Genomic DNA, 22,782 nt, shown 5'->3' on the forward strand with positions numbered 1-22,782 from the left:
TTATGTGATGTTCGGAGTCGCACTGTATTTTACTTGATTTTACATATCACTGTAACATTGCCTTGGCTTTTCACGACGTAAAGTAGTATTTCGCAAAGCGAATCCCTCGGGAACTAACTGTCAACCCCCTCATTCGCTTTGCTCTTTAACCTTATATAATCAACATAGTTATGTGTTCCCAATATCTTATTACGTTATCTATTACGTTGGCAAAAATTCAATCTTTGTTAGTGTAACCTATATTAATTTTTGAAGTTTTTATTTTAAATATGTTATTTGTTCTTATTAATATTGTAAAGCCATTCCCTTATACGTTAATATTTCAATTGTAACCGTCTGCCCAGTTATACGAATTGCATACTAACCTAGCTAAAGAAGTCGACTAGTATTGCAAGGCACCGATCTTTGCTTCAATCTGAGCAAAGCTCTATTCCTTATATTCATAAACAATCTCCCAACTCACGTTCTGTGTTCTTTCGTGAGAATATACTTTGATGAGACTACCATCTCTTACAACAGTTCAAACGCTAACAACCACTGATATCTCTCTTAATCCTTTTCTCCTTATTTTGAGCACGTGATACAATGGGGGAAAAGGTGTCTTGCAAATACTAACGCATCCCAAAACAAACTTCAATCATTTTACCACTAATGCTATGATTACTATTTTGTCACAATCGATATCAGTTGTTGCTTTCCCAAAGAAGAACCCTTCTTAGACAAACTTCTGAAACTGGCCTTCACTCCTGACCTTAAATAGGAAATTACATCAAATCCGTTGCCTAAGTCGCTCTACCACTCTAGAAGGCATCTAACACCCGATGCAATCCTCTACAAATAAAAGGCAATCCTCTAATAATAAAAGAGTCAAATGCGTCCTAGAAGGTAATATAACATTAAGCTTTCTGTTGCCAGGATTGGAGGTGAATTGCTTGGAACCGATTATCCTACCTTGATATAGTTCAACGCCAACTGCAAAACTTAGTAGGTTATACCTTTTATTCCTCCTTGCAACCTCTCACCTCTCCTACACAGAAGTGACGTTGGGTGTATGTCTCTGCTTTATCGCTATATTCATGACAAGTTCTAATCTGAGCATCAATCTATAGTTCTCCTTTCCCAAACTTTCAAAAAAGAACTCGTCTAGCTACAAGGAGGGAACACTTTTTTTCCATTCTCTACCGAAATCGAAACGCAGATTCCATAAAGAAAGATTTTCAATAGAACTGCTCGCCTGAATAATTCTGCTTTTCAAATGACTACCACATAGTCATCTCCAAGTGCAATGTAAACAAGAATTTGTTATGCCGTCCCCTTAAATAATCACATTTCAACCTATTACCGCCATTAACGGCCCATACGCTGTGGTGTCAGTGACTACAGTACATTTATTAACACTTATCTTAGAGTGGCATTCATTTACACTTATCTTAGAGTGGAATTTTCGCCTTGATAAGTGTTATTTATCTAAAAACGTTGAAAGACAAGGACGTTAGAAAAACAGAGTTTGAGTTTGGAGTTGTTGTTTACCTAAGTGAGCGCATGGTATCGGGCTACTACTACTACTACTACTACTACTATCTGATTGCTACATCTACCTTTATGTATTTCTTTTTATCTTTATTTTAATTATTTCTTCAATTTCATTTATGTCTTATTTCTGTTGCACCCTTAACCCTGTATCCCCCTTGTTATCTATATTCTTACCTCCTTATGTGTCCATTATTCCTCCTTATTTTCATTAATTATTCTTGTCGCTTTTCTCTTTTTTCCTGATTAATAATTATCATTCATGTACTTATCTATATTCGTCCCCTCTTACTTTCTTATTTGTCTTTCCTTTCCTCTTTTCGTTTTCATTCTCTGTTACTGTCCATTTAAAATCTTCCTTTCTCCTTTTATACCTTCCTCGCTCATTTCTTCATTGCTTTTCCTAGTTCATCTTGAACTTAGCCTCTGCGTTTCACCTTATTGATCTCACATTTCCTCATTTCTTTTTTGCTTTTTTACTATGATGTTCTATTTTTCTTATTCTGCCACTCATGAGATTCGCTCAAAATAAATGTGTAACAATATAATCTCATCAAACAAGACGTGTATCTTTATTAATCAAATAATCCAGAGCAACATAAATAATTGGCCGCTTAGGCAAGCTGCATAAAGGTGATCTATATTTTTTTCGAGTATTCCGGGAACGTTAAAATATTCAGTCATATTAGGACAATAATTTCTATTTCTGTAGTATTATGGATTAGGGAAACAAAGAAGATGAGAAAATTACAAAACAGTAATTCAATGAAGCGAAATACAAGAAGAAGTTCGAAAAAAACAATTGGAGTGATAAAAATATTAACAAAAAGTTTATTACGAGACATTTTGTTTGGCATGAAAAAATCCACGAAACGTAAAGACACAAAACGGTTACGAGCTGAAAACAGTAAAACACAAAATCTAGAATTAAAACCAAAGATTCGAATCATTTAAAACAAAAAAATATGTTATAAAAATATAAATTATTTTCTTTTAGTTTTGGGTTTAAGATATATGTGCCCGTAATCCAGACCCGTATCAAGGCGGTTATAGAGACTGGAGGAGGCTACATTGAATAGATAACAATCTTGGTGCATAATGACGTTTTCTGAATTGATTATCTTTTTCAATAAAAGCTGTAGGGTTTTTTTTCTTTAGGACAGCAGTTTAATCGTTCTACTCTGTCTTATTATTATTAGAAGTAGTTTAATATTAATTAATTTAGTATTAATATTTAACTAATAATCAGAAAGTTGGACGCAATGTTATGTTGGAATTTGAGAATCAAGCACAGTAAAATTAGCAAAATGAGGCCTAACATGCCTGGGCAGCTCTATCGGCTTCCTTCTATCGGGGTGCAACCTTTTGTCATTGAGAATATATAACTTGGGGTATTATGCTCCTTATGATTGAACAGAATCATATACAGGGTGAGACACGGGGAGCAGATGTTTTTAGAACCCTTTGCTCTCTCTCTCTCTCTCTCTCTCTCTTTCACTCTCTCTCTCTGAGTAAAATACTTTCAGAGTAGTTTAGTAAATATTTTTATGTGCATTATAAAAGTTTTGTTTAAATATTCGCAGAGTTTTGTTTTCCTTAAAAACATCCGTTTCGCATGATTTACTCCGTTTTGCCAGACAGCAGCAAAGCGTCTTGTTATATATATAAAAAAAACTTTTTATCGTTTCTAAAACTTATCAGTCTGAAATAAGCCAATAGTTTCCAAAACCAGAAATCCACTGTCTAAAGGCGTAAATGTTGTATGAAATGGATAACTAAATAGGCGGTTTTGTCTACAGTCGGAATATACTATTTAATGCGTGTTAATAAGCCATAATACATGATATAGTTGCCTTCATTTAGAGAAAGTATGAGTTTATTGATGACCGACTGAGACGCACTCATTTAACAAATGCCTTTATATTTGCTATTTTCAACAACACATTTTTTTCTGAATATTTAAACAATCTATTTTTCCTTCTTCGGGCGTATGTGACTTTTCGGGCGTATGTGACCTCACATGCTTTTCCGAACACCGGCCACAGTTTCTTTCGTCACGTGTCTGACACCACTCCTCAAAACAAGCGTCCTTTGGTCTCTGCTGTGAAATCGCTACTGGCAACCGGATTGGTCATTCATATATTTACATGTGATTGTTGCTGCTCCCAACGTTAGCATTCTGTTACATTAGAATGGTTTTTGCCCGATTGTGCTAAGTGTATCAGCTCTAAAAACAGGCATCATCGCATTCGAAACTGGTTGTATTTCTAATACATCTCATCAGAAAAACGCACTAAATTCAGCAAGTGAACAATATATGTTTCAGTTTTATAGATAGGAGGGGAAGAAAATTTATTAGTAGTGGATGTAGCTAGACGATTTTTTTGCTGTTTATATTTTACAGGGCGGATACTATTGGGTATTTTCCCTGAAAATATCGATAGAGTATAGAAAGATTAGCAACATTTCTTCTTTGACAAAGAAGTAGTTTGAAGAAGACGCCATCTACCAGATTACGAAAGATCACATTTTAATGGGATTGCAGCAGCATCTCTTCAGATTTGACTTAAGCAAATAATCTTATAAGCAAACAATAATCTATCTTCCAGCTGACTCGGTTTCATTACTGCTGTTCTAACCTATTATATATACACATTTGTTTCTATTTTTTTTTAGTTCAAAATATGCTAACCGTTGTCATAATGAAATGAAACAAGCGGACATAACGATCTTTTAATTGTCGTCCGATATAAAAATAAAGCTAAAAAGTAAAACTATAATTGAATACGCATGAGATCGAAGTACACCGATCCAAGTTATATTCATTTGCATTTAATGCAATTTTCTGGCTAATAATATTTCACTCTCATAGCTTACATATATCAAAGCACAAAAAGATTGTCAAACGAAATTGAACTGTAAGGCCGACTTATTGACTGAATTCAGATAAATAATGCATTCGCATATAATTTGATCAATGCAATAATTACTCGTCATTGAATTAAGCACATTCACATGGAAATTTGTAATGTTTTGTATTCATATCGATTGTGCGAAAGCGATAGTGGTTTTGCCACGCGGTTACCGAATTATTGATCTACGAGTGTAAATACCCTACTGGATAAATTCAATATAATGATATATATATATATATATATATGTATATATATATATATATATATATATATATATATATATATATATATATATATATATATAATAAATTAGTGATTGGCCAAAACAACCTATTTACAGGACATGTTATTTTGCCCAGGAAATATATCACCTCGCACTCGCAAATATTTAAGTGAGAATGAGGCACACATTTAACATTATTTTTTATAGTTATTTACACATCACTTTATATTTCAAGGAATTCATCCCAAACTAACCTTACTGAGTATTGCAAACTTATTTTTCATTATTACCTCGTAGTTAAGCCTGACTAAAATATTAATGTCTGAAACGTTCGAAGCGAGCATGAGAATAAAATTCCAAAAGTCCGTATTTGGAACTCTGCTCAGCTGGGATGCGTCCGAACTGAATACAAAGTGATCGTATTTAAGTTCAATGTAAATAAGTTCTATGATGTTGACTTTACAGTTCTATGTTCTATGATGTTGAATTACATTAATCAACCCGCTATTCTTCACTGCCATTCTGGTTTTAATAAGTAGTCAGCCCATTGTAAAAATGGTTTTAGAACTTTTGGTAGGCATTCCTTTGTTTTAAACAATAAATTTATATATATATATATATATATATATATATATATATATATACATATTTATATATATATGTATACATATTTATATATATATATATAAATATGTATATATATACCCTCTTATATATATACATATATATATATGCATATATATATTATATTATATTATATCATGTTGCATATATGTATAATATATCTATATATATTCTATCATATTATATATATATATATATATATATATTTATTGTATGTTTATTATACAAATATTACTGGTTATATATGTGCATACATGTTTCAGTGGAACCTCAATTTAAACACAACCTCATCAGACCTAAAAAGAAGGTTATTTTTTGGTCTGATGAAATTCCACTGAAAAATGTATGCCTATATGTAACCAATAATGCTTGTATAAGCTTATATAGAATATGAAGGACACAGGAAACGACAATATTATGAGATAAGTGCTGATAATTGCATATTTTTAGCAGTTTCGCTTAGTGTATTTGGTTAGATTTTACTAAAACTTTTAACTTCCTCTCCCTCTAAGGAATTTTTTTAATGTTTAATATTCTTGTACTATAATGTATCTAATTTATTTTTCTCTCGTCATTTGCATGTTTGTTCTTTGTGTTAATTATTATCTCAAAATTAGCTGTAAAAAAACAGCGTTGAAATGTAAAAAAGAAAAAATAAACATAATGCAGGCGTGAAAGTTTAGTCACATGATATTAAATAGTATGTGACTATTAAACACTACTACTACTACTACTACTAATAATAATAATAATAATTATTATTATTATTATAATGCTATTTAACAGTATGTGACTATTAACTACTACTACTACTAATAATAATAATACTAATAATAATTATTATAATTATAATAATGCTATTTAACAGTATGTGACTATTAAATACTACTACTACTACTACTACTACTAATAATAATAATTATTATTATTATAATGCTATTTAACAGTATGTGACTATTAAACACTACTACTACTACTACTAATAATAATACTAATAATAATTATTATAATTATAATAATGCTATTTAACAGTATGTGACTATTAAATACTACTACTACTACTACTGCTAATAATAATAATAATAATTATTATTATAATGCTATTTAACAGTATGTGACTATTAAACACTACTACTACTACTACTACTACTAATAATAATAATAATAATGCTATTAAATAGTATGTGACTAACTTTGTGACTAAACTGTGACAAAACATTGCAAGTTGTTACGATTTTCCAGAAAGTTGATCATATTTTGTATATTTGGAAACACAGGACAGTCATCTTCACCTATGCAATTCACACGGAAAAGTAAAGCCTCAATGCTTTAAAAAAATTCATAAGATAAATGAAAACTTACTTCCGTTTTTAAACGCAGATGTTGGTGATAATAATAATTATAACAAAAAAATAGATTAAAAATTAAAATAAACACAAATAAAATAAACCAACTATATATAATATCTCTGAATAGAATACTTAAAGCAATTCTATTACTAATTAAAAAGTTACAGCTAATTATTAAATTAGATTTTCACAAATGTAAAAGGAAAATGAGATAACCTCTTAGATATGTATATTTTTTTAATAAATAGAATATATATATAAGTCAAACAAGGATAAAATATATATGAACCCATAACAGTATGAAATTCTTTTTTACGAACCGTTACAATTTTTGTATATATTACCCAAACTATGAACAAATAAATAAACAAAAAAAAACAGGAGTACGACTTTGTTATAATAAATATATTATCATTATGGATTAGTTTTACTCATAGAAACTTATGATTTCTATTTATGCATATATCTAGACCTCTCCTGATATCATATCCCAGCCCGTTAAAACTGCATATAATTTCATAATTCGAAGCGAACTACTTTGCCAAAAGTTTCCGCGTGAGCAATGTTGTTTTTTCCACTCTAATGTCCAAATTCAACGATTATTTTTTGTTATCGTGCCAAACATCCATCAGCTATGGTACCGATTGTAAGCGTAACTTCCCGCCGTTATTGTAAACTATTCGCGCCAAAAGGGCGGTGACGTCAATTTGTGACTCCATGTATATTTGCGGAGAATAAAGATATATATTTACACAGTTTTTGTTTGGTTTGAAATGAAACCCGTTGCATGATTCATGACAGGTGCGGAGAAGTGAAGTGATAAACAGACACTTGACGATACGAAGTACACGATTACGTCAATCATTATCCAATATTTTATTTCAATGGTAAATTACTACATACTTACCAACATTGGCGTTGACGTATACATGCCTCATAGAATTTCAAATATAAACATTTGTCAAGCCAGGTTTAATCTCAATTATATATATATATATATATATATATATATATATATATATATATATATATATATATTGGTTAATACACTGCACAGTCATGTTGACACACCGTTTCCCGCCACATCTCCGAAGTTAAGCGACGATGAGTCTGGATAGTATTAGATGGGTCACTAGTAGGGAAGGTTAAGATCTGTATGTACCGCGCCAAATCGTAAAACAATTTCAGATTGGTATATGGGGCGCATTAATTTACTGAGTGAGATGCACTTCCCAGCTCTCGTTAAGATGTTCTTCTAGAAAAAGAAAAACTGATGTGAAAACCTGTGGTCTACTGTATACTCTGGTCTGTGGTAATCATCTCCACCGACAAAGGTTAGCGGTAATACCAATAATGTGGGTGGTTCTGCACAAAGCCTTCACCACTATAAACACATCATCTGTGTGTATTTTCGAGCAACTTAGTTGTTGTAGCGGAAGCTCATGCGTCGAAATCGATGGGAGAATCCATCCTATATATATATATATATATATATATATATATATATATATATATATATATATATATATATATATGTGTGTGTGTGTATTATATATGTGTGTGTGTATACGTAGATATATATGCGTGTGTGCGAAAAATGTGTTTATCACTCTCTCATATATATAGAGAGATTCTTGTCTTTATATTTATAAAATATTATATATTTTTCATGTTTTTCTTTCTTTTTCATATGTATACAAGAATGTATATGAGCAGGTTTACTTGTACATCTATATATTTACCTTACTCTATGTCTATCTCTGCGTACATAAGGATATCTGGGCCTGCTTTTTTAGGTCTAACTATGTACGTTTCTGTATAGAAATGCACAAATCTCTTTTATCATACCTATTTTTCTAACTATCTGTCAGGCTACTGTCCTAATGAAAAATGGATCGGATTATCGGTTATAAATATCAAAACAGTAAATATAAAAATCAGCGTTTAAGGCAACTTGGCTTCTTGGGGATGAAGTTTGAACACGACAGGAGGGTGAAAGGAATGCTTTTATAGAAACATTTCACATAAGGATGATTCTCGTAAGCCCTAGTGACCCTCTGTAAAAGAGAGATACCATTGTCATTTAGAACACATCAAGAGAAACTTTTTAACCGGTTATAAAATAATCCATTACAGAAAAAAAAACTTACTGGCAATTGTTATAATCATGAAAACAGTTGAACTCTCTTTACATAAGCGTTTCAAATAGCACCGTCCAATCGAATGCGATAGAGAACTGGTTGTGAACAATTTCTTGACTAGTTGCATTCTAGCAGTTGATCGACATTCTAGAATAATACATACATACATGGAACCTGGAGAAAATAGTATATGCATTGTGTAGATATTTCTGACAAGCACATTTTATTAGAAGCTCAAAACTATACGAGGTACATGCAATCATGGGTTATCCAGATGTTGTGCAATTCGTACTTTATGTTTCGTATAGTTTGGTTGTTTTTGTTTTACCGCATATCAACCCTTTTCAGGTTATTTAATGCCAAATCCAGTTATTTGAAGAAATATATTTTAATAGAATTTATTTTTTTCAAGTCGATTTCTATTTAACCCATACTTGGGACCCTAACAGGTACTACCACTTCAGTTCAGATTGGGCCTGGGACCAATGGCAATTAAAGAATGGTTCCACTCTCCCCAAAGCCCGCAAACTAAAACCTCACCATCGGATATAGTTTAAAGTCATGTCCAGGACCATATCTAGAGGGTTGTCTAGTTATTCCTTCTCATCAAAACGCAGTATTGGGAACAAATCACTATCCATCAATGGGTCATACAATTAATTATTACTAGGCCTAAAGGTTTGATTTGTTTCTAAAGGATGTCTATGATTGGATTATTTTGTTGCGATTTACAGCAACAGACTATAGTTTTCCTTATCTGTGGATACTTTTTCGTCTTCGATTTTTAAATGATTCAAAGATTCTGTTTTAGACTCAGGTAAAGCGTTGTAATATTATTAATGGATGACATAATTGTAATTCTTACTAATTTTTATATAGAATTGGATCGCATCAAATTATATAAAATATCGGGTTTGGGCAAGTTATAGATCTTAACGTAAAACAGTGATGTTTTTCATCTCTTATCCTTTCGTCATATTTTGAGGATGTGACTTGGTGCAATCATTCCTCGGAAACATAATTTTTATGGGAACTGAAATAAACTCGTGCTCTATATTTTGTGACTTTGACACGATTAAATGTTTTGAGTAGACGGTTGTATAATGTTACCCTTTTTCGAATCTAGCGTGAATGTATAAATTATAGGGGAGAGTGTCTGCAGTCCATAATAATGCTTATTGACTTAATAATATGAAACATTATGCCCTTGTGTTATCTTTTTTGTTTTTTTGCTCTTAGTGTCATTTCACACAGGGTATATGGTAGAATAATTCTTTTTTACCTGCGGCTTCACAAAACCACAACGTAATAATTCTTCATTAAGCTTGATCAGCTACTAACACATGTTCATATCTCATAAAATAACAACGTTTCCTAGATACACAAGCGATCCTGTAATTCGGACGAGATCAAGCGTGTTACTGACCTCAGTTGTAACACTACAGGTATTTTCTTAATACTAAGTTATTAAACCAAGTTTAGCAGTATAACTGCTGTTGTGTTTTTAAGATGTTTTCAATGTGAAAATCCAAATAAACAGCAAGCATCGAGTGACGCATTTTACAAAACATATAGAGGCAAGTGTTTAGAATATCTTCATCATCGTTTCCTTAAAGGCTGAGTCTATCTTTTGCAAATTTCTCACAGTGCTCGTGTTTTGTACGGAAATGCTTCCGATATATATCGAAAATCGAAAAAATCCGATCTTAAAAATACTTTTCCTTCTCTAGTAGAAAAAAAAAAAGAATTTCTACAAAATACGGTGTAACGTAAAATATTCCTCTGTTTTTATATATATATATATATGAGAAGAAAGATAGTGTTTAAGATCGTCAAGCCCAAATACGAGCAAACGTGATATGGTATACATACATAGACGGATTTTGATGAACGATCTTATCTGTATTTTAAATTAAAAAACATTTTTTAATGCGAATTAGTTCACCGGGCAAATTATTCCTCGATATATATAATTACTTATAGAGGTTAGACTCTATCATAATGCATACACCATCTTCTGCATAAATTAATAAATTAAAGTGTATGGTAGGACCGGGCAACTAGTATTCGGATCAATAATGATTAGACAAATATTTAATAAAAGTTTATAATATGATATGGAGACTGATCCGATTCCCATGACAAGAGCAAAATTGATCAGAAAAAATGCACTAAAAGTACATTCTAAATGACGTTCCCTAAAGCATCTGTAGCTGATCTACAACTAAAACAGTAAACACATTAAAAGTTTTGAATGATGTTTGGAAGAATTCAGTTAATTTTTTAAAAAACTTCATTAATTTTCTGGCTGGAATCTGTGATCTGATATTTTATTTAAGCATGCCAAAATATGGTCGGACCGTCTTACTGTTTAAATGATCACTTAGATCGCTTATAAAAGCTTGCTAACAGCTTCAGCTCCAACCAAATAAGTTCAAATTTAAAGATAAGAAACTGTGTCAACTTTTTAGGAATTTTCCAAAGCTGTTACAGAAATGAATTGTGGGCAAATCCTTCGTTAGACAACATTAAAGATTCAACGTTGTTGCTCTACACTGAATGGGATGTTGCTCAAGACCTGGATATAAGCTTGGAATGATTCTATCCTCATCTTTCACTGTTTTATATTTGATGCGATTTTAAATATTTTTTAAGTGCTTAGAACAAAGAAAGCGCAGAAATGTAGTCATTGCACTTTTAAATCATAGTTACATATATATGATGTTTGATATCGCATTCTGTGTTGATAATATCGTTGCAGATTCCCTTATGATATTAGTTCTGAAATATTTTATATTAACAGCAAGAACATTCAAATAAGTTCTAATAGTAGTTACAATCTAGCGAAACCATTTGATTTTAATATCATACACAGTCACTAGAGACAACAACAGTTTAATCTATAAAATGAGTCATATATATATATATAAATATATATATATATATATATATATAAGTATATATATATATATATATCACATAGAGAAACACAATTATTTTATTAAATCGATTGTCTTCGTTTCATTAAACAAATACGAATTTACAAAAAATATTTCAATGAAACTTTAAATTGTTTATAGTTTATAATAACCAAATATAGTAACATTTTTAAAAGAAAACACCACCGCACAAATATTTTTCATCTATATATATAAATACGATAGCGTGTGTGTTCTTTTGTGTGTCACGCTTACATCCGCGTCGTTTAATTGTTATGTTCTATTTCTTGTCATAAATGATTTTACCAAAAATTCTTCATAAGTTTTGGTTTCGGTTTCGACTATAGCTGATGGCACTTGAATTATCTATTTTTTTAATAAATAATTTCATCAAGAATTCTTCATAAGTTGGTGTCTCGGTTTCGATTATGGCTGAAGGAACTCAAGTTATATATATATATATATATATATATATATATATATATATATATATATATATATATAAGAGAGATATAGTTTGTCATAAGTTTTTTTTTATTTCGGTTTCCATTCAAGCTAATGCACCCATGTCATATGGATATATATATATATATATATATATATATATATATTTTTTAAATCGCAACTTTATAGTATATAAAAGTCGATAGAATATTAACTCTATAATAATATTTACGAAATCTGCAAAAAATTAAAATATGATATTTAAGCGTACTTTACGACTGGGCGTTACCGGGTGTTCGTGCTAGTTTAGATAAATAATTTTGCAGTTTTAATGAAACATCTACTATAATATCCGAGCGTCTCCATTTATACTGAACATCTATAGAATGCCAACAATGTGGAATTGCAATAGGTTCCGCTATTATGCATTAATGTTTTAAATATTATTTTTTAACTTTTATCAGGTCTAAAATTGTGCACATGACTATATTAGAAAATATGGCGAACAACAATATACAAACAATACCGAGGGAATGGCACTAATTTATACGAATATTTAATAACATGCTTAATGCTGTCTATCCAAAGGGAGAGTACTTTATTATCTATATTATCTTCTACCCGATTAAGTCAAGCGATTCAACTAATGCGAAATAATATAGTGTTCACCAAAAATCTACGTTTATTTATTGATGATAGACAAATTCGAGTTTAGATATCTTTTACTGAAAGAGTTAAAAGATGAATACAGTAAACGATTAGCACACGACATGTTTTATGATATGCCTTGACTGTTTCATTCGATGTCATTATTAAATACCCTCATGGCGTTTTGATGGAATCATTTTATTTTTATTCATTATATTATTTCGTTTATACATAATTATTCTGACGCCCGCAATCGGAGATCCGATTGCGGCTCGTGTTTAAATGAATATGCAGTGTCGACTTATTTGTCCGGTGGCTATTCTCATAGAATAAAGCCTTTCCCGTTTGGTGATGGTGACTCGGAATAATGATCGGCCATTTTACTCTCGTGCTTGACGCGCATGCGCTGTAGGGGATTTATTCAGCTCATTAGACTTTTGTTCAGTATTTTCATTCGTATAAAAATCGTTTGCACGTAATCCGGATGATAATAAAATCTTACTACTACTATAGTTACAAATATTCTTCTTCTTCTTCTTCTTCTTCTTCTTATTATTATTATTATTATTATTATTATTATTATTATTATTATTATTATTTTTTATTATTATCATCATTATTATTATTATTATTATTATTATTATTAATAATAATAATAATAATAATAATAATAATAATAATAATAATAATACCTATCACGCAGCCCCTCCCATTGATTCATCATCGTGTCCCCATAAAAAAAGTGTGAAACCAAATAGCCAAGGGTCAAACAGGAAGGAAAGCCCGAGGAGAGAGTGCTGATCTGACCTGCGCTGCACAAGCGCGAAGAGAACTGTGACTTTGGGGAGGCTTAGTGCCACTCAAATTCCAGTACAGACCAATGGCCGCTGCCAACGAAAAATCAACGGTGAGAGGCTGTTGCGATAACGCAAATTTTTTTGCAAATGTTATCGAAAGAAAGTGGCGAGTGCTGGACGTCTGGGGAGACTTGTTGTCACTCAGCTTCCAGAAAAAAAACACAGGTTTTCAATCAGACCTATGGTGAACTGTGTGAAAGCTCCCTGTTAGTCAATAATAATAATAATAATAATAATAATAATAATAATAATAATAATAATAATAATAATGAGAAGAAGAAGACAAAAAGTGTTTGCACGAGGAAAAGATATTTTAATCATATTATAGGCATCAAAAAGACAGATAAGGATGTGTGGATAGTTTTGTCTAAAATAAATTATTTATATTTATTTAAAGAATAAACAAGCTTTGGACTTATAAAATAAGATTTAGAAAAATAACGAGAAAAACATTTCTATCAATATCTCCAGTATTATACAAAGGTTCCAGAATCGCTGATTCCATGATTTTTCCAATTTCACGCGGAGTTAATTTATATGTCTGACAGTGTTCTTAGATATATTTTATCCAGAAATTTATATGGTAGTAATTGAAACTTTAAAAAATCCAATCTTAAAAATAGCATTTTTCCTTTTATAGAAAAAAAAAAGAGTATTTGTTTCAGAAGAATACTTTACGTTGCACCGGCAGGAGAGTTAAGAACATTTTGTACAAAACATATCGTCTGAAAATCTAGATTTATTATAATCTGGAGATATAGCTTCTAGTAGAGCATTCGGCTACTGATTGGATGATCCTCTGGTCAAGCCTTAATGTGCATCATCATATTATTTTAAGTTTTTTTTCTTATTAATGATTTTAATTTCCGATAAAAGACGAGATACCCTTTAAAATTTGCCGCTTAATAATTTCTTTGTTTGCATATTTGAAAACTAAACATTTATCAGAAGTTGCTTTTCCAGAGTATTCAATGTTAAGTCAAAATATCAGCTGATGCCATACTGTAAACAAACACGGGCGGAATTTGATGAAGGACATTATCATTATTATTTATTATTCATTTTTTCTTGCGAATTAGTCTACTGGATAAATTATGCTGCCTTATATATAATAATCGATAGAGGATTCGTTCTATAATAATACATGCGAAATCGTCATAAATTAAAATATGTTTCAGCATTTTGTACGACCGCGCAACGTCGGGAAACGCCGGGCAACCCGCTAGAAAATATATATTTACCTGTATTTTACTCCTGAAAATAGAGATGCGATTAGGGGGCGGGAGTCCTCCAAATGAGTACTTTGGATTGATGTACAATTAGTCAAGTTTGTCTAAGTCTGATTTCTTCGATGAAAAAAACTCGGGCGATTGATAATTAAAAAAAAGCTCATGAGAAACAACGAATTAATAACTGAAAGTACTGCTTCCTACAAGTGAAGAAAGTCATATTCCATTGCAATTAAAGTCTGAAGTTGTGTACCAGCTTATTATAATAATAATAATAATAATAATAATAATAATAATGACAACAACAACAATAATAATAACAATAATAATAATAACAACAACAATAATAATAATAACAATAATAATACCAATAATAATAACAATAATAATAATAATAATAACAATAATAATAACAATAGTAATAATAATAACGATAATAATAACAATAATAATAACAACAATAATAATAACAATAATAATAATAACAATAATAATAATAATAATAATAATAATAAAATAATGATGATGATAGGTGAAGCCGCGTTTCTATAAGATCTCTAAAATCCCTCATTGCCACATCACTGACCTCCCCCCCCCCAAAAAAAAAAGAAGAGACCAACCAGCTACATAGAGTAAAGGAGGAAGTACAGACCGAGGAGAGAGCACTGGCCAGATCTTTGCTGGATGAGTGCGAACAGAACTGGGACCTTGGGGAGGCTTATTGCCACTCAAATTCCAGTGAAGCACAATAGCCGTTGCTAACGAAAAATCAATGACAAGCAGCTGTTGCGATGACGCAAATTTATTTGCAAATGTTACCGAACGAGGTGGAGAGTAATGGAAATTAGGGGAGACTTGTTGTCACTCAGCTTCCAGGGAACACCACAGGCTGTTTCCAAGGGGAGATATTTGATGATCCTCTGTGAAAGCTCCTTGTGATCCAATAATAATAAAACGCCGACTTCAAATTGCTACAGATGGTGTCCACAAAAAGATGAAAAGCTAACCTTAAATTCGCTAAACTATTTATGGGTGGAATTTCAAATCAAAGTATTGAGGATAAGGAACATGAATAGCACTGAAACTCTAAGTTAAGGACCCACGTGTTGCACTGTATGTTTGACCAACAATGAGGAACTTCGTCGTCATCGTCCATCTGCTAGAATGAAGTGGAGGAAAGAAGATAAGGCAATTATGGTGTGTTTCATCAATTATGATGAAACTGAAAAGCCTATTAGAGGGAACAAACAACACGTTTACAGAACGAGGAACCTTTCAATCAACATTTCAGGCCGTGGATGATCACGGAAGAACAATAGGGAAATTGCTGTTTATCAGAGCTGGGATTGGTGACTAGAAAAAGACAGAACGCAGGTGTAATAAGAGGATGGCACGGCAAACGAAGATGAGCAAATGAAGAAAGAACAAAGACTCACGTGAAAGCCGTGGCTATAGCATATAACACGGAGCGGAAACAAGGGGCGTGTTAATCAGTAATGATTACCAACGTGATGATGACAGAAGAGACAAAGGAAGTGAGAGGGATTGATAAAAATTTTAATGAGATTATAATGGAAGGAAAGAGAAGTAATGAAATAATGTTTAGAAAACTAGATAGCCAAAACTCTGAAGATAGAAAAAGGACATAGAAAAAAGGATGTGAAAGGCAAGACCATCATAAAAATGCCGGACAGTTTCAAATTGAAAGGCTCTTGGACAAGATGGATAAAAACCTTACCAACATACCTGAAACGAGTACCTGTAAACTTGAGTGACTGAAGCAAGCGGGGACAAAAAGTGTGCTAAGAGAAAACATATAATGACATTGCGGTTGATAACTATCGATCTTCCTTCCTTTGGTGTGCAAACTACTGACAGACATTTTGACAAATGAGATTTACCAATACATGGAACAGCAAGTAAACTTAGACGAGGTAGTAGAGAAACCAAATAGCAGTTGTTTACTGATAGGACACTATTTTGGAATTGTAAAAGAACATTGATAAATCTGTGCATGTCATGCATAGAATACCGCAAACTGTATAACCTCTTCCTACATAGCTGGACTAAATAATGTACAGAAACATTTGAAATAGCCCCTAATATGCAAAGTTTCTTTGCAAAAGTAAGAAACAACGGAAGTTTTCATTGACATCAAACGGAGAATAACTTTGGGAAATTCCTGTGAAGAGAATGATTTCTCAGGACACAACATGCCGCTATTGCTGTTCATCATAGTATGGTACCTTATCATTCATATTACGAAAGGTAAATGCGAGTTATCTTCTATTCTTTCTATCTATCATCTATCTATCTTCTCTATCTATATAAATAAAATGAACTCATTTTTTCCCGTGGGATTTTGACCTTAATAGGATTAAAAATCAAGATATTTCATGCAAATACATTATGCACAAACGGCAGAACAATATCTGAGGTTTGTTATAGGCTTATTAGTTCTCAAATTCCTCGATAATCTTAGATTTCTATATTTTTTCTGCTGAGAAGTCACGGCCAAAATCGGTTAAGATCAATGGAAGTGGTAAAATATTTTCTCTCTTAAAAATTCCTCCTCCCCCTGCCACCACTTAACACCGTTTGGAGATCGTTCACAAGGAACAGTTGAGAAGAGAACACCGGTTTGGCTTCGTAGTTCTATCATGTGAAGTGATTTAAAATCACTAAACTAAGCTGCAGTTCTCTGTGGTGTAGTGGTTTGGGTGCTGGACAATTCACATTATATTTTCACGTTCGCGCCGACCTACCATAGTGGGTTTTTTTTCCTAAACAACTGGAATGGACTTTTCTTGGTGGCCGAACTGTTAACGTTGCAGATGTTTTTTTTGTTTTTTTTTTGTTTTTTTTCACACTTTATTTTCCCACTTTTACTCATGACTCCGGGTTTGATCCTTCCTACTTACCTACCATAACATTTTTTAAAACTCCCTCCCGTCCCGGAAACAAACAAACAAACAAACACTCGGGCAACGCCGGGTACCCCCGCTTGTGAGTGAGTAAAAATGGAGTACCGGATAAACTATTTATTATTTATGGATGACTTAATGTTGTAAACACGGAAAAAAGACTTAATAATGTATACACGGAGAAAAGATCAGTTAACTATGATTTTGAGGACTGTCTCAATGTCCAGTAATGGCATATGTATGGGACTTGGCATAAACAAGTGTTGCTCTTAACTTGCAAAAAAAGAACATTGATGCAAGTGAAGTGATAAACACTTCCAATAGGAGAATTATAAAACGCGTTGCGGTAGAAGGTACACTTATTTAGTATTAGTAGAATTAGATAAAATAGAAAGAAGCTGAAATAAAAAATATAATACGAAAAAAATATACAAGATAAATCTACGGTTGGTTCTTAAGTCAAGATTGAATAAGAAAGTCAGAAGTTATATTTCGATATGGTGTGAGTATTATTAAATAGAAAGGAAATTAGCTGAAATATTTTGATAGAAAGACACGGTTGGTTGTTGGTTGTTTTTGTTTTACGGCATATCAACCATTTTCCGGTTATTTTATGTAGTACTTACCAACACAACAAATGCCCTCGTGTTTGTGCCTTGTATAGGCATGCGCGATAACAAAACTTGGGTTTTTATAAGCGGAAGTCTCGAGGTTGTCAGGAATCTACAGGCGCATGCGCAAGAGAAGGGATTGAGATAGTGGTATAAAGGCAGGTCGAGTGAGAAGGTCGTTGTTGTTGTTGTCATTGGACGTTACAGTGACGCGTGCGTTAGCAGGTGATTAAGAGGAGGTTTATTTTTGTGTGTCAAGTCGAGCACCTCGGTGAAGGTCATATAAATCGTTCACCTCGGTGAAGGTGAAGGTCATATTTAATGCCGAATCCAATGATTTTGAAGAAAAAATGTTTAATAGAATATATTTGTTTTGTTCAAGTTAGTTTCTATTTAACCTTTTGTTGGGGTCCTAACAGAGTGGACCTGGGTGCAATGGCAATTAAAGAGTGGCTCCATACTCCCCAAAGCCCGCAAGCTGGGGTCTCACCATCGGATATAGTTTAAGATCATATTCAGGACTGTAAGACAAGGAAAACGACGACAAGGAATGGTAATTTTCAACTAAAGAGTGATGTCGATGAGGTCTGTTAAAAAAGAGGAAGATCGAGGAGTGATAATCATAGAAAGATGCGGAAAAAAATAATTTCCAACTTTTTTAAAAGTAAAACTCGTAAGCATCAAGGAATTTATGACAATAAATGAACAGAAAGAAAAAGGCAAGTAGTTTGAGATATAAATGCACGATTAAAATGTAGTGATCTACCAGAGGCAGTGGACGAGGTAAACACCGGGTGATGTTTGTCAAAATATCACGCGAGGCTTGGGACAGAAACACTAATATGTGGCGCACAGGAGCAAGCACTCAAGATAAAATATCACATGAATAAAACGGGTGAAACAACCTGTGCCGACTGTTTGAAAAGAGAAGTTAAATTGTACATACTGCATATAGTTGTGAAAAGTTTACTGAAAAGGAGTACAGAGTAGCGTCATGACAAACATTAAGATCAATTAGGGTGTATTTAAGAAAAGAGGGTTGGAATAAAAAAGAGTGAAGAGAGTGAGAAATATTAGTAGCATATTCCAGAATAGATGATGCAGATTAATAAGGTGGAATCTTTGGGCAATATGAATGTCCAATGTGATAATTCGTTCAAAAAGGAACTCATTGATATATTAGTAGCAACTTAATGTGAGGGGGGAAAGAAAAGCTCGATAGATACGAACATTTTAAAAGGCAGATTAAAAGGTTGTAGAAGTTGAAAAAGGTAAAAGTTGTAATTGCTGGGATGGGAGACCTGGTAATATGACAAAAGGATTTAACAATTGAATTGAGATAATTGGAATCTATTTGCAACGTTGGAGTACTTGTTGCGAATCACCAGAATCTTGCGGGAAGTGCTGGGAACCTGAGAATAGAGGATATTGACAGCTTTTTGGCAGTTTGTTATGATCCACCCATTAGCATAAAATCGATAATAACAACAGCCATACAACGTGTGAAAATAATAATAATAATAATAATAATAATAATAATAATAATAATAATAATAATAATAAACAACAATGATAATAACAATAATAACAACAACAACAACAATAATAATGATAATAATAATAATAACAATAATAACAACAACAACAATAATAATAATAATAATAATAATAATAATAATAATAATAATAATAATAATCTCATGAACTTCCCCCTTCAATATACACATAGACATTTAATATGGTTAAATCAGCCTCGGATGATAACTCGGAAGAATTCTCTTGAATAGTAAAAACGATAAAGAGTCAAGCACATTGTATATGGCACATTGTCTCAAAGGTGGTTTATTGCCGCCCAGATCAAAACAAATATTAATTTAGTCTTCCAAAAATAAGTTGATAGTATGCGGTAGTGTTTTAAAGACGTTTCGAGTACAGTACATCTGAAAGAAAATTCTTGTTAGTTAAAATAATTCACCTGCATAATCACATACTTCCTCTTATCATATTTATCCTAATAATTTATTAAAAATTAACAAATTATGACGTTGCTTCTAAAATATTTAACCTCAAGTTTGGCGTGCTTATAAGATGTTGATTTCCTCCATTTTAGTTCATTAGACTCAGTTTCGGCCTTTGAATTGAGATCAGAAGCTAATAGCCGTTCTCTGAAAGTAAACAGACACATAGATTTATAAGCTGTTGCAATTATTATTTTGCCCCATCCAGGGTGCTCATTTTGGATTGCTTGCATGTTCAAGTTTGTGTTTTATGCTTAATTTTGTTCTACTAAACAAACATTAAATAGCGACGAGATTAGGATCTTTTAGCTTGCATCTATGTTTATTTTTTATTTACGGCAACTTAACCCGTTTGATACTTAACGCTTGAAATTCATATTATTAAACATTTAATCCATTCTAAGTTGTATATAGATCATTTGAAGATGAGTATTTTAAAGGTGTATGTAAACGTAATCGACGTCCTTCACTCGTCCAGTTTTTTTTTTTTTTTGTTTCTTTTTTTTTTCGTATGATTGTCTTGCCGCGTCCATCTTGGCTTCGGATACATGAAAAAACACGAAATCAGAATATAGTAAATATAACATCGTTTGTTTTACAATACATGATTTTTCTACATTTTCTTGGAATTGCTTACTGATAACCCCAGATAAAATAAAATCTTTATTTTTAGTCGTTTTGTTTGATCTCTATAAAAATACTTTTAAATAAAAATTAGCTTAAATATTGATAGTTAAGCGCTATGCTTAAATGTATATTATATTTTTCATAAAACTGAAATGTAGTTGAATATAATCATCCTTCCCACACTTCAACTCTTCTGAGTTAGGTTTAACACTTAGATGGAGAAACTGTCTTCGAATTTTCTGGAATTCTATAAAAGCTTCTCTACTTATGCAAGACAAAAGAACAGTGGTGAAAATGATCTTTTCGACATGTCTCTTATTTTCCCTTACTCTAAATTTTCTATTTTCCTTATGTGCATGAGTAATATTCCTGGCAAATACAGAAGTAAACCCCGTCTTGTAGTAAACAATTTAGTGTAAGCAATATCTAAGGATGGCTTGAATAATTTACTTTGTCTATTCTTATTTCTAATAAAGTTTATCGTCGGAAAAGTTTACCCTGGGGGAAAAGTTTAACTTGGGCTGTCGATATCTCCCTCAAAATTTAGTGATTCGAACATTAGAGTAACTCGCAAGTAGTTTATCCTATCGGCTGTTATAAAATACCAGTGATGCTGCATTGCAATTCTGTAGACGGAATCTGGATGAGGAATTAGTTCGCGATAAGGCCTTTAAACCCCACATTTTGTGAAATGCTGCATTTTATTTCATTTCTTTATTAATTTAAAAATATTATTATTTAATCATCTCCCTGCGTTCTCTTCTTAACCTCTTTGCTGACTTTTTTACACACATCTTGCAATCGCGATATAATAAATTATGAAACAACCTTCAGCGTAAGCACAGATCCACAGCTTCTATTGTAGCTCTTTACAATCAGGTATGTCTTTTCCATAATTAGAAATACACGGTCTAACTCTTTGGAAATGAAAGGTAATTTATGTATATAATGAATGAATATAGTGAATTTATATATATATATATATATATATATATGTATATATATGTGTGTGTGTGTGTGTGTGTGTGTGTTTGTATGTGTGTGTGTGTGTCTTTGTTATTTCCGTGAAAAAAAACATTTACTTCTCAGTTCTGATAGAATTTTTTTCATAATAACAGGTTACTCAAACATGATGTAAATGTCCAACCCTTAATTTCGTCATAGTCATCAGGACATCGTTTTTATATGATATGGACACATCATTTGATGGCCTTTATGTTGTATGTATTTCCCTGTTGCAGGGATCACAACACCTTTTTGGGTTTTTTCTATATCTCCTATTGCCGTAAATATTAAGCAAATATCCGACGCCAGTTACAAGGTACAGTCGCTCGACCTTTTCGTTAGCATCCATCTATGTGACATATTTATCCACCACGTTAAATAGCTTGTCCACTCAAATAAGATTGGTGATAGATGACTTTTCTGCCGCATTAGAGATAAGCCAACACAGGCATATATTGCTGAGAGACATTTCAGTTAAGAGTCAGGTGATTTCTAGGGCGGTAGAATATTTTCACTTTCTTAGCAACTTTAACTATATATTAAGTTTGACTTTTCGGAAGAAGGTAAGTGCTCGAATGTTATTGAAAATTTTTAAATACGTTTTATTTCGGTCGGGGATCAATTGATGTTGTTGCTATAAGACCAAAACTGCACCCTCCTATACCCACCAGCACATTTCAGTACTAACGTCTTAGACT

At 32.1% G+C, this 22,782-nt stretch overlaps 1 protein-coding gene across 2 annotated transcripts in view; it reads left to right on the forward strand.

Annotated features, from left to right (window-relative positions):
• Positions 1 to 22,782, forward strand: part of LOC145297585 (uncharacterized) — a 1,245,286-nt gene that overhangs the window by 179,315 nt on the left and 1,043,189 nt on the right. The gene's annotated exons all lie outside the window — the stretch shown is intronic.

The sequence above is a fragment of the Euprymna scolopes genome, chromosome 18, assembly GCF_053919585.1.
Source record: "Euprymna scolopes isolate OS-2025 chromosome 18, ASM5391958v1, whole genome shotgun sequence".
NCBI lineage: Eukaryota > Metazoa > Mollusca > Cephalopoda > Sepiida > Sepiolidae > Euprymna > Euprymna scolopes.